General features: G+C 41.5%; 1 pseudogene; it reads right to left on the reverse strand.

The window, feature by feature from the left end:
* Positions 1 to 5,869: 5,869 nt before the first annotated feature.
* LOC117401663 (transcription cofactor vestigial-like protein 4) lies at positions 5,870 to 11,117 on the reverse strand (annotated as a pseudogene).
* Between the last annotated feature and the right edge of the window lie 3,060 nt (positions 11,118 to 14,177).

Below are 14,177 nucleotides of genomic sequence, written 5' to 3' on the forward strand. Positions count from 1 at the left end.
CAATTAAGAGTATGAAGCAAAATAAAACTACAATGAGTAATTATAACCCTCCAACTGACCCTGCCTTGTGGTCAACTGTACATATTAACTTCTGTAAGAAAATGGTTGTTTGAGCTTTGGCCAGCTGTGGTCACCTCCTTGCATTGGAACAAAAGAACATAAGAACATAAGAACATAAGAACATAAGAACATAAGAACATAAGAAAGTTTACAAACGAGAGGAGGCCCCATTCAGCCCATCTTGCTCGTTTGGTTTGTTAGTAGCTTTATTGATCCCAGAATCTCATCAAGCAGCTTCTTGAAGGATCTCAGACACAGAGAAGCTTTCTCAAGCTCCGGAGAATTCTTATTCAGCTGGTTTCCCAGTAGGCGATCAAAGCTGAGATGAAGGTTGCAGGTGCAGAAGAGAGGAGGGAGGGACGGAGGGCGGGGGTGACTCAACCCAGGGATCAAAGACAGCCCCAGAGGGTTCGGCAAACTCAAACACACACCTGCCAGACTCTCACAATCAAGACTGCTCCAGATCAGACACTCCTAACCTGTCTGATGTAAACGGAACGCCTTTCCCTCGGTTTATTTTAGTGGTTTTAGCGTCCCGGCCACGGGTCACAGCTCCAGTGGACAAACGGGTAGTTGCTTGAACCTGTGGGTCAGCTGCTTCCATCTTTTAAATTGTACTGGGTCAACTCCCACAAAGGTCATTATAAAGGGCTTTTTGCAAGAGTCAGCTACACATGGCATGTGGTTCTCGTATCTATTATGTCTTTCCGAGGCTCCTGTTTCTCTCATTTTCCGATATGAACGATGCATATGTTACATTTAGAGTGTATTTGATTTAAAACAGCATTTTCATTGCATTAAAAAAAAAGAAATTTGACAAATGTCTTTTGCACCCTGTTCCATGTTGCACGCCCCGTCGCTAGAATACATCTGACAAATGTGAGCCGTTTCTGGATCGAGCTATCATGCTGCGATACGCACAGCACTAAATACAACACAGGCAAAACGGATGGTCTTGCAAACATTGCGGAGGGCTGTGAAACATTTCTGGCTTCAGTGCAGCCCCCTTGCTCCCTTCGTGGCACGTAGAGATATCACTTTCAGTGTCCGATAGCGGCTAGGGTCTCCTCGAGGTTACTAAGACTCTTTGTTTGATGGGTCTACATCGTGAGAGTCAGAACATCTGCAAGACAGAACAATCCGCAGAAAACTACTGCCCTCAAGGTAAGAAAAGATGACCAACACTGGACAATACCCCCCTGTCATTCCTCTGTAGGCTTCGGGGCACTAGTTTGTACAAGAGCCTTCAATTACTAGTCTGGATTTCACTTAAGGACAGCTGAGTGACAGGTTAAGATGCATTTGCTGTGCATTTAAAAAACCCTTTGTCCTGTGCTTAATGAGCTCTTGTGTGTTTTTAACATGCAGCCTTTTCAACGTACCGTTCTGCTGCTTCTTCAGTGCATGGCCATTTTTCAGACATTACAAAACTACAACAAGATTTGGCGTTCTCTGCTTGGGAAAGGAGGTAGGGGGGTGTGCATTGTAAAGCACAGAGAGGTCTGGTAAAGCACAGGGAAGCATTGTAAAGCACAGAGAGGTCTGGTAAAGCATAGGGAAGCATTGTAAAGCACAGAGAGGTCTGGTAAAGCATAGGGATGCATTGTAAAGCACAGAGAGGTCTGGTAAAGCATAGGGAAGCATTGTAAAGCTAGAGAGGTCTGGTAAAGCATAGGGAAGCATTGTAAAGCACAGAGAGGTCTGGTAAAGCATAGGGAAGCATTGTAAAGCTAGAGAGGTCTGGTAAAGCATAGGGAAGCATTGTAAAGCACAGAGAGGTCTGGTAAAGCATAGGGAAGCATTGTAAAGCACAGAGAGGTCTGGTAAAGCATAGGGAAGCATTGCAAAGCACAGAGAGGTCTGGTAAAGCATAGGGAAGCATTGTAAAGCACAGAGAGGTCTGGTAAAGCATAGGGATGCATTGTAAAGCACAGAGAGGTGTGGTAAAGCACATTAAAAAAACAAACATGGTACATTTTTATCAGGATTGAAGGTGTTTGTTTTGAGCAGACGGAGACTCATCATTGAAACGACGTGATTTCCAGCACAGCTCTGGAATCGACACCTCCTTCTCCTTGCTGGCGTGTTGGTTCTTGGCGTTTGGGAGCGTGCCTTCTGCACCTGAAGGGGTTTTGAAGCAGGTCTGGGCAGATCCCAGGTATTCAACTCAGCCGACCCGGTGCAGAAATGTGAGCCACGGGAACTGGAATTTTCTAGACAAGCCCGGACGCGTGCAAACGAGCCACGTTCTCGGAGCTTGGGCACGTCCTGTTGATGCTTTTCTGATTTCTGATTTGAGAAACGGATCGTTCCTGCAAGGCTTACAGGTGTTACTCAATCTCTTTACTGTGTCAAAGCCGTCAAATAGTTATTCTTTGGCGGAAAGCCTTTGAAACCTGTTTTAAAATGTAACTAATATGTTGTTTGTCCAGGTCACTCAACCAGTTAGAGAAAGTCGATTTGCATAGTAATTTTGCAATTTGCCCATGTTGTTCCCATGGCTATATATGCTTTACCAGACCTCTCTGTGCTTTACAATGCTTCCCTATGCTTTACCAGACCCCTCTGTGCTTTACAATGCTTCCCTATGCTTTACCAGACCTCTCTGTGCTTTACAATGCTTCCCTATGCTTTACCAGACCTCTCTGTGCTTTACAATGCTTCCCTATGCTTTACCAGACCTCTCTGTGCTTTACAGTGCTTCCCTATGCTTTACCAGACCTCTCTGTGCTTTACAATGCTTCCCTATGCTTTACCAGACCTCTCTGTGCTTTACAATGCTTCCCTATGCTTTACCACACCTCTCTGGAACGGGTGAAACTGCTGTGCAATAGGAGTGTTATTACTGTTAAGCTGGGAGATTTTTTTTCAGGAAAACATTGCTGGTTTGACGATAACGGGTATGTTTTTTTTCCACTGTGCAAATGCATGCATAATGAAATAAAAGGATCATTAAAATGACACACATTCAGACAGGGAGTGTATGAATTCAAACTATAAAACACACATATTCCTCATTCAAGAACCCGCTTGGTGAACTACAGTGAAGCTGTGCTATTGGTCTTGCAGGATACAGACGATACACGCCTCGGTTGCGATACGATATATCATGTATCATGGGGCAGCTGTGTGGAGTAGTGGTTAGGGCTCTTGACCGGAGGGTCTTGGGTTCAATCCCAGGTGGGGGACACTGCTGCTGTACCCTTGAGCAAGGTACTTTACCTAGATTGCTCCAGTGAAAAACCCAACTGTATAAATGGGTAATTGTATGTAAAAATAATGTGATATCTTGTAACAATTGTAAGTCGCCCTGGATAACGGCGTCTGCTAAGAAATAAATAATAATAAGTTTGGAGGTATTAGCTTCATACTCATTATACAACTGTAGTCAAGTTCAATCAAGTGTATTTTAAAAGTCAAAGGGAGTTGTAAGCAAGGCAGTGTATCCAGATTATGTTTCCCCCTGCAACAATACTGGTGAAATAACAATATCAAAACATATACGGCTGAAATAAAGGGAATGCAAAGAGTTGTCTATAGATAGGTACATTTCTTGTGAATGCTACAGGGAGTTACTTGGCCCCCGTCAAGCTAAAACGTTTGCAACAGATGTGTAATTAATTGATAAGAACATAAGAACATAAGAAAGTTTACAAACGAGAGGTTTCCCCATTCAGCCCATCTTGCTCGTTTGGTTGTTAGTAGCTTATTGATCCCAGAATCTCATCAAGCAGCTTCTTGAAGGATCCCAGGGTGTCAGCTTCAACAACACTATTTAGTAGAATTGTGATTCTATTTCTGCAGCGTAATTATAACAGTAATTGTAATTGAGCAAATAGCATTGTAAATGCATTCCAGTTTCAGCAAACAGTTAAGCTGTATTTGTAGTTGTCTCACGGTCTGGTGTTATTTGGCTGGTAAATTCAGGATATGCAAATATTTCAAAGGACTGCTTCCTGGTTGTTTAACTGCTGGTGAAAAAAAATGAAATTATACTACAAGTGCTAATAGAAAAAAATAGATTTGAAAACTTTGTCTCTATGCGGTTCTATGCAACAAACTGCCTTGTTATTATTAGTTTATTTAGCAGACGCCTTTATCCAAGGTGACTTACAGAGGGTGTGTGAACTATGCATCAGCTGCAGAGTCTCTTACAATTACGTCTCACCCGAAAGACGGAGCACAAGGAGGTGAAGTGACTTGCTCAGGGTCACACAATGAGTCAGTGGCTGAGGTGGGATTTGAAGCGGGGACCTCCTGGTTACAAGCCCTTTTCTTTAACCACTGGACCACACAGCCTCCTACTTGTAAGTGTTTTAACAGCTTGCTAAACGGCCCAGTATTGATAGTTTAGCAGCTCGAAATCACACAGCAAAGCACTATCTGTCTAAGCAAGAAAATTCAGCCTGGAATTTGCATGTGGAAAGGAATAATATGCCAAAGCCACACAGGTTAAAGACAGAATATGACTAGTTAAGGGTTTTGCATTAAGAACATCTTCAAACCATTTTGCAACCTCGCCTGTCTGTTCTTGTAAATATAAGAGCCTACCAATACTGTTCAAGCAAGTTTCAATAGTGTATGATCTACACAAGCTCTCCATGTTGCATGGCAGAAATGAATATTAAATAGATGTGCAATTGCATATTACATTAATGTTACATTAATATTTAATAAATAGGCAATAGCTGTTAACCAAAACATATCACGTCCGTTATATTACGTTTTCTTACCCTTGAAAATATGTAGTAATTCCCCATGGTTCACATATTTTTAATTGAAAACACCGTTCATCTGATTTAAATGTTAAGCTTTTTTTAATTAATATCAGACAGCTTTATTGCAAAAATAATGTAGAGTAAATGCTCCCATTGCTCAAATTTCGGCTTTTTTTCTGCTCAGCTGGATAGCTCAGAAAGTATTTAACACTCCTATTTTGCTCGGACTTGCACAGACAAAAACATGTTGGCAAAAAAACAACATTGAAATGAAAGTGCATTTTGACAGTGTTCCCAAAATTACGCCAGAGTAACTAGGTGTGTGAACCGGATAAACTGCAAAGCTGTGTGCTTTAATTGTTAACTGAATCTAGACAACCCAGTCACCCGTGTGTCATTTCATTTAGTCTGAAAATATTGCCACGGGCGGGTGACACACGGGGGCTTAAGTTAATATCGCCAAGCTGTGGGTAGTTAAAACAGACCAAATCAAAACTTGACCAAGATAAATTACAGTTGTGTATCAAAGCATGAAGTCACTATCTGAAAGTCTTTAGAACGCCTTAAAAACGTCACAAACACACTTTGTTCATGCATGTGGACATATTATGTTATTTCAAGGTAGTCTAAGGTTAGCTCTGATAAAAACCGCTTTGAATATCCTGTTAAAGTCAAGTTGAAACATACTGTAACGATGGCAGAAGGTTTCTCACAGGCGGAGGTGGGACCTGAACCCGGCGCGGCTGTTTGTTATCGCGTCGGCTCACAAACGCCCGTCGTGTATTTTGTCTCGCTCAACCCGGGTCAAAGCGCGTCGACCCACATCCTGTGGGTCGCTGGGACTCGCATCACCAGGCGGGTCGGGACCCAGGTATGCGTGCCAGTGTGAAATAGCCTGATCTCTAAATACTCTTCTGCGTCCGTTTCTCTCTTCAAAATCAAACACTGGTTCGAAATCCAACGAATACTCCACTGCTAATCCAGCCTCTACCCAGGTTTAATTTATCCTCTTATTCGTTTTTCTAAATTAAAAAAAATGGAAGTGTGCAGACATGTAGACGTTATTTAAAAAAAGGAACAACGACCATAAATGCATAATAATTATACAATATTTATTTTAAAAAATGTAATTTCCATTTTACCAACATAATTCAACAAGTAAGACATTCAGCAGGCAGATTACCACATAATAAATAATGTAAAAAAAACATAAAAAAGACATTTGAATACATAAAAATATACAAAATAAACAAGGAAACATATTTCTAGAAAAACTTGAAAAAGTTTGACAGTAAAAGTTCTGGAAAGCCTATTCCTGAATGCTTTGGTAGCCTGTATGATTCTAGAAGGAAACAGAAAAAAAAACACCACAGTACATTAACAGTTCTAGAACGTTCTAGGACTGTTCTAGAAAAAAAAAAAGTCAGACCAATGTTAACAAAGCAGTGAAGGATCAAGAAATATTTCAGATATTTTACATCATACCAGAATTCTTAACATCTGTGATCTGGTACGTTTTGAAAGGCAGGAATTTTCCCCACCTTTTCTAGAAATCTGTACACCACTGTTTTTTTTTTGTTTTTTTTTTAATTTGTATTGAAAACATCACTTTAGAAAAGTGGAAGACTACTCTCATACCTAGGCATACTGTGTACATAGAACATCGCCTATGGTCAATGGGCAGTAAACACATTCAAAAAATATCTTCTGATATAAGCTTGCTGAGTTCCTTTAGCTCAGTGCCACTAGTTCTACTCTTTGGTGGCAACTGAAGATTTTTATATACTGTAATAAAGGTTCTCCCATCATAAAACACTTCTATTAGCGGTATAGCTTGGACTTCAGAAGTTTCAGTGCTGTAAGTCTTTTCTTCTGACCCTCAAAGACCCCCAACATCAATACAAGTAGCAGCATTAGTCTGTGCATCAGTTCTCATCTCCGTTCAAACTTGTGGAGACCACCATGACTCTCACTGTCGCTGCTCCTGCTTAGGGGGAGACTGGAGACTGCTGCCCGTCTCGGGAGGCTTCGACTGGGCTGTGGGGGCTGTTTGCCCTGGCTGGGGAGGAAGATGCACAGCTGGGGCTGTTTGGAGGGGAGGTAGCCTTGATCTGTAGCCACTTCTCCCCCAGCGCCTTCGCGAAATGGTCGTCCACCGAGATGTTAATCGAAGCCGAGCTGGAGTCGGCTTCGGTGTAGTTTTTCCCCAAGCTCCTTCTGAAATGCTCCTCCACCACTGGGTCGCAAGCAGGGGGCGTTGCAACTGTTTGAGAGAGAGAGAGAGAGAGAGAGAGAGAGAGAGAGAGAGAGAGAGAGAGAGAGAGAGAGAGAGAGAGAGAGAGAGAGAGAGAGAGAGAGAGAGAGAGAGAGAGAGAGAGAGAGAGAGAGAGAGAGAGAGAGAGAGAGGGAGGAGAGAATATTAGCAAGAGCCATCTTTCACTGAAGACGACAGTAGGGTTCACATTTGGGTTTTGATTTTAGTTTTTTAGTAGTATCAATCTGATTTGTTTTTTTTTTAACTTAATTTAATATTTTGGCTTTTGGAATGTAAAAAAAAAAGCAAAATGTAGCTTTTTTTTACATTCTGGAGTTCAATTAAAATTACAATGCTTCCCTATGCTTTACCAGACCTCTCTGTGCTTTACAATGCTTGCCTATGCTTTACCAGACCTCTCTGTGCTTTACAATGCTTCCCTATGCTTTACCAGACCTCTCTGTGCTTTACAATGCTTCCCTATGCTTTACCACACCTCTCTGTGCTTTACAGTGCTTCCCTATGCTTTACCACACCTCTCTGTGCTTTACAATGCTTCCCTATGCTTTACCAGACCTCTCTGTGCTTTACAATGCTTCCCTATGCTTTACCAGACCTCTCTGTGCTTTACAATGCTTCCCTATGCTTTACCAGACCTCTCTGTGCTTTACAATGCTTCCCTATGCTTTACCAGACCTCTCTGTGCTTTACAATGCTTGCCTATGCTTTACCAGACCTCTCCGTGCTTTACAATGCTTCCCTATGCTTTACCATGCTTTATTACACTTAGATGTGCTTTTGCTATGGGGCACTTATCAGTTCATAAACTTACCAGTAGAGCAACAGCTTGAGGGCAGATCAGACGATCGACTGCTGGAACACTGAGCCGAAGAGACACAGGTGATCACAGAAGGGCGCATCTATGGGAGGAGAGGAGAGAGATATGGTTAGGGGAGTGCACAGGATGCCTCGCCTGCTTTCAACAGCTGCTGACTCCCAAATTCAAGGCTACCCAGGGCGTGCTTCATTATAGGTATTCGTGAACCTGTTTTCACTTGCCCGGAGACATCGCCCATAACAAAACAAAATCCTCTTTTCAAAAAACACATGTTGATGTCAGTGGGGCTAGCAATGGTAGCACAGGGGCAGCTGCAATGGAATGCCGTTGGTAGAATGGGACCACAGCATGCTAACTATACCCTTCCTAAATGATCTCCAATGGCAATGCATACACAGACAGCCAGTGGCACTACATGGTTGTGTCCTAGCATATGGTAATATAAGCGCAGCGACAATGGGATGAGGCTGGTAGAATGGGACCACAGCATGCTAACGATACCCTTCCCAAATGATCTTCAACGGTAAACCGGGATAAGACAGTGTGCAAGACCTGTGCCATTGCTGGTAATGCAATGCCATTTCTACTATAATGGGATCCAATTTTTTTTTAATAGAATGTGTTTCTATTTTCTACAAAAACAGCCTGTGCTTCAGGATTGCTGTGCCACTATTGACTAGACAAGCAGGTCCCTGTTCAGGCTTGTCATAATGAGATTCCATTCCCTGTCGCTCATAAACTGGCTGGACGGAATATTTGGTGCCTGCTTAGACTTGCAGTGAAGATGCTACAGAGTGGCGCATGCTCCCTCTAAGTGTTGATTCATTACCTGCTGTGCTCTGGCAGTGGGACTCCTTGCCCCAGGGCTTGGCAGTGTCCCCGTAGCTGTGGAGCCTTCACTCGGGGAGCAGTAACCAGGTTTCTTGATCAACGCTAGGGGCTCGTCCATTGGTGGGCTGGCGTAGGCAGGGCTTGGCAGCCTGTAGACAGGACTGGTCCTTCTCATCGCCGCGGTGATGGCCGTCGGGGGCGGGGCCTGGCGCTCTGAGGGGCTGCGGCTGGATTCCCTCTGGAAGCTGCGAGTGGCGTCCCGAACAGCGCCCTCTCTCTTCTGGAGGAAAGATGGGCAAAAAAATGTAGGTTTAATGATATAGGCTTTTTGAAGCAGTGTGGTCCAGTCTAGTGGTTAGAGCTCAGGGACTGGGAGGGAGGGAAGCAAGTGTGGACTGGTCTAGTGGTTAGAGCTGAGGGACTGGGAGGGAGGGAAGCAGTGTGGTCCAGTCTAGTGGTTAGAGCTCAGGGACTGGGAGGGAACCAGTGTGCCTACACAGCTACAATTGAAGGACTGAGAGATTCAAACTTACGTTATCAGCGCCATAGGTGATCTCTTCACTTTCAACTGCCTCTCTTCCACCGATTGGCTGCGGTCCGGGCTGTACTTGCGCTTGATTGGGTAGACGGTGGATGTCCTGTCCTGTGATTGGACAGTTGCCTGTACCTATCTTCAGCTCTCAAGCTAGGTTGTCCTATGAAAATAAAAACATAGGTTAGGCTGAGCAAGACAAAAAACCTTTTTTTTTTTTTTTTTAATGAATACAAAACAGTTCGCTGCTCATAAAACGTGCAAAAATAAAATATAATTATGAATACAAAGATTATTGTAAAGCTACACAATTTATCCATAGACTGTTAGTTCTGATCATTTTGTCTGAAAATCGATCATTTAGTATCAAGGGATTGCAAACAGTAGATCTGAGCTTTATGCATGAAAAATTAATAATAATCATCGCATTTTAAGTACTGAACAAATCCAGTAACTTCTTTTTTGTTGTCTTTTAAGCTCAAGTAACCCGATCCTTGGATCTCCTGCATGTTCCTGGATCTGCAATAACAAGCAACAACATTCCAAAGTGGAATTTCTGGAATTCTGGGAATTTCCATTTTTGGTGGTGTTGTTTCTGCAAGACAGAACTTGATGGTTCCTCAGTCCTGAAGTATGATTATTCACATCCGGAAAGTGCAGCTCACTGTGACGGAGGTCAGAGAGAGGAAGGGGGGGGGGGGGGGGGGGGGGGAGCTGAGCTCATTTTTCATAGCCTCTAGTTAACAGAGGGCTTGAGATTGTTATCTGATCTGAAGTCAAGCATGGTGTGTTAATATTATATATATATATATATATATATATATATATATATATATATATATATATATTAACATACACTTTGGCTCTATATATTTATTAATTTCTTAGCAGACGCCCTTATCCAGGGCGACTTACAATTGTTACAAGATATCACATTTTTTTTACATACAATTCCCCATTTATACAGTTGGGTTTTTACTGGAGCAATCTAGGTAAAGTACCTTGCTCAAGGGTACAGCAGCAGTGTCCCCCCCCCCCACCTGGGATTGAACCCACAACCTTCCGGTCAAGAGTCCAGAGCCCTAACCACTACTCCACACTGCTATATAACGTCATATATGCATTAATTCATATTATTCTTTTGACAAACTTTTTTTTATCACTATTGCAGTTAAATGCTATTTTAAAACACTGCGCATACGTACAACAGGCAAAAACCATATAATTAAAAACACTTTTTTGCACACATTTCATTTACACATACATGACACAGGGATGCAAATAAGTTGAGTTTGGTCCCTATGCAATGTGTCTAATCAAGCTGGTAGTAAAACCAGGAATGGATGAAACTGCTATGCAATAGGAGTCTTACTGCCATCGCTGTGATGTGCTTATTAAGTCCAGTGAATCATAGCAGAAATTAATGTAGTTGTTTTACTGCATGCAGGAATATTGTGCAGTACGCGTGATATTTGGTTATTACAATCAGAACCGATCTAGTAAAAGATCATGATATAATTCAAACAATTCAATTGTACAATTCTTTTTTTTTTTTTAAGTGAAATGATCTCACCTTCCAAGATATAGACTTTAAATCCGCTGTTCATTCGAGTAATGTAGTGGAAGTTGGCTACTTCCATGTTCAAATCCTATCCGAAAATATATATATAGATATATATATATATTTTTGGTTTAAATTTTAAAATGTTAAAATATCCTTGGAGAGAAGGTGCAAACTTCAGTCCTGTTAAAATCCTGATAGCTATGAACATAAAAAGTAATAACAAATTATTTCAGGTGGTTGAAAAAAAAAGTCTTTCTTTCTTTCTTTCTTTCTTTCCTTCTTTCTTTCTTTCTTTCTTTGCAGACCCTTCTTCACTCTACCATTTCTGACTGTGCTTTGTTTTTGCCTGCACAGCGCATTATAAAGCCAGGTCTTTGCTGATTGGAGCTCCCTGCGGCCAATGAGAGCAAGCCCCGCCTCTCTTTGTTGTCTGTTTTTTTTTCTTTGTTTTGGTATAAGCTAAACCCACCAATACAGCATATGGAAGATAGGTAGCTATTGTCCTACAATGGTGATGCTAGCCCCTTCATTCCTGCTGTAAACAATATAACAGAGTAATTATAACCTTGCAAAGTTAAATGGCAAAATCCTTTTTTTATTGCTTATCACAATAATTATTGATTATTATTTATTTCTTAGCAGACGCCCTTATCCAGGGCGACTTACAATTGTTACAAGATATCACATTATTTTTACATACAATTCCCCATTTATACAGTTGGGTTTTTACTGAAGCAATCTAGGTAAAGTACCTTGATCAAGGGTACAGCAGCAGTGTCCCCTACCAGGGATTGAACCCACGACCCTCCGGTCAGGAGTCCAAAGCCCTAACCACTACTCCACACTGCTACCTTTTACATACAATTACCCATTTATACAGTTGGGTTTTTACTGGAGCAATCTAGGTAAAGTACCTTGCTCAAGGGTACAGCAGCAGTGTCCCCTACCAGGGATTGAACCCACGACCCTCCGGTCAGGAGTCCAAAGCCCTAACCACTACTCCACACTGCTACCTTTTACATACAATTACCCATTTATACAGCTGGGTTTTTACTGGAGCAATCTAGGTAAAGTACCTTGCTCAAGGGTACAACAGCAGTGTCCTCCACGGTCAAGAGTCCAGAGCCCTAACCACTAGTCCACACTGCTGGCCCAGTAATATAGTATCTGTCCCCTATGGGAACCTATGTTACCGTATATGTGTTGCATACAAAGCGTTTTTCACAAGAATATACTCTTTTTTCCCCTATAGAAACGTCTGGTAAAATATGTTTTTGCAAATTGCTTAGAATGTAACCTTTTCCACATAGAAATGTATGGCAAACTACAGCTCTGGCCAAAAGTTTTGCATCACCCATAGAATGAACTTTGCTTCATGAAGTTTGCGTCATAAAGTCAAGTGAAACCTGCTGAATATAATGTTACGTTAACATATTGAATTACACGCCGCTTCGTAGATCTACTTAAGTATTACCCCTGATATTTATCTGGAAAATTGTTATATAAATTATTCCACTCATTATTATTTTTTTTCTTAATAAACACTGATGCATTCCCATATAAAATAAAATCCGAAAATAAGGTCTGTGAATCAAAGTCACCCTCAGAAATGACTGTAGATATTCTGTTAGTCTTGCTTGTGCATCGTTGATATTAGCTACCTCAACAAACAGGTTCGAATGAAAATATATTAAAAATCATCTCTTCAATTATTTATTTCTCAGCAGACGCCCTTACCCAAGGGCGACTTACAATTGTTACAAGATATCACATTATTTTTACATACAATTACATTATTTTTTACACATTATTTTTACATACAATTACCCGTTTATACAGTTGGGTTTTTTACTGGAGCAATCTAGGTAAAGTACCTTGCTCAAGGGTACAGCAGCAGTGTCCCCCCACCTGGGATTGAACCCACAACCCTCCGGTCCTGAGCCCTAACCACTACTCCACACTGCATTTTGGACAACGTTTAGCATTTTGGGCCACACCAGGTCACACCCACAAGGCACACAGTCAGAACGAGTCACAGTCAGAACGAGCACGCAGTCAACACCCTTGTATTATGAGTTCACATGCCCTTTCCAGTGTGTCAGTCATAGCCAAAAACGCGGGAATATAAACATCGGTTGCCTAACCTTGCCCACGGGCACTGTCTTACAAGAAGGGATGACTTGTCACTGTGGGTGTAAAGAAAGAGGCGATAGCTTTTAAAAAATATAAATGCATTTTTTCTTCTGTTTCCTTTTTTCCCTCATTGATCCTACCCTGTATCTCGAACAGACCAGCTTTGAGTTTCAAGCTATCCAGCTACTAGCTATTTCCCAACAGCTGATATGGTGTTTGAAAATGTTTCTCTCTCTAAAGCAGACCATTGCTGTTTTTAATCATGGTTAGGTAGCTTGGCTTTCCTCAGTATAAGCCCATCGCAGATCACATTGCAGAATCCAATAGGCCTGTTTATAGGGTGTCCTTGATTTAAGTCTTTAAAATCTTCATACAATACTTTTCGTCCAGCACAGGAGGATATTAAAAAAAAATTAAAAAGGGGAGATGGACTTAGGACAGAGGGTTTTTAAAAAATTTTATTTGAATTTTTAAACAGCTTCTCAAGCCCAAGGTGCTGGTCTCTGTGTGCATTACAAAATAGATGCATAGACAGGAAAGTTTAACGTGGTACAGTTATGCAATCAGCGACTGAAGGGACAGTCTACTGAATATCTCAACTCCACACTGGTGCAGTAACTTGCAATAGGGAAGGCATGTTTCATGTGTCATGGCTTAATGGGGTTTTTGTCCTGTGTAACCATTCGTCCTGCAGGCTCAATTGAACTCAGTGAAAGGAGAGGCGGTACTATCCTCTCAAGTCTTCCACTAGCCTGTTCATACAAGTCAGGAAATCCACGCTGGATTTTTTTGATCTCATCCAAACGATGTGGAAAATGCAGTCGGACCAGATTCGGGAAGGCAGGTGTTGACTGTGTTAGACAGACAAGGCAAACAGTTGTCGTTTGCATTAACCATGCAAGAGAACCCACAAGGAACTAAGCGTTTGTTTGTTCAAATGGTTTGTTCTTAAAAATGCAGTTGACAGCGACTCAAGTACCACTCAAAAGCAGGAAACGGATCATTTGGTTGATGAGATGCCAACCTGTCAGTACATTTTAAAACCTTGTTTTTTTATTTTTTTTTCGTGCATCTATGAAAATAAGAGAGTTTGCATTCTTATTTGTAGGACACATATGTCCCTTGTACCTTAAAGGCTATTAATACTGAATAAGGATTTAAAAACAAAAAAATAATGATTGTATTAGGTTTAAATCAGTCTTTGGACGTACAGTTTTTAGGTACAACGATATATATTAAAATATGAC

This window comes from Acipenser ruthenus, chromosome 55 (genome assembly GCF_902713425.1).
Source record: "Acipenser ruthenus chromosome 55, fAciRut3.2 maternal haplotype, whole genome shotgun sequence".
Classification (NCBI taxonomy): Eukaryota; Metazoa; Chordata; class Actinopteri; order Acipenseriformes; family Acipenseridae; genus Acipenser; species Acipenser ruthenus.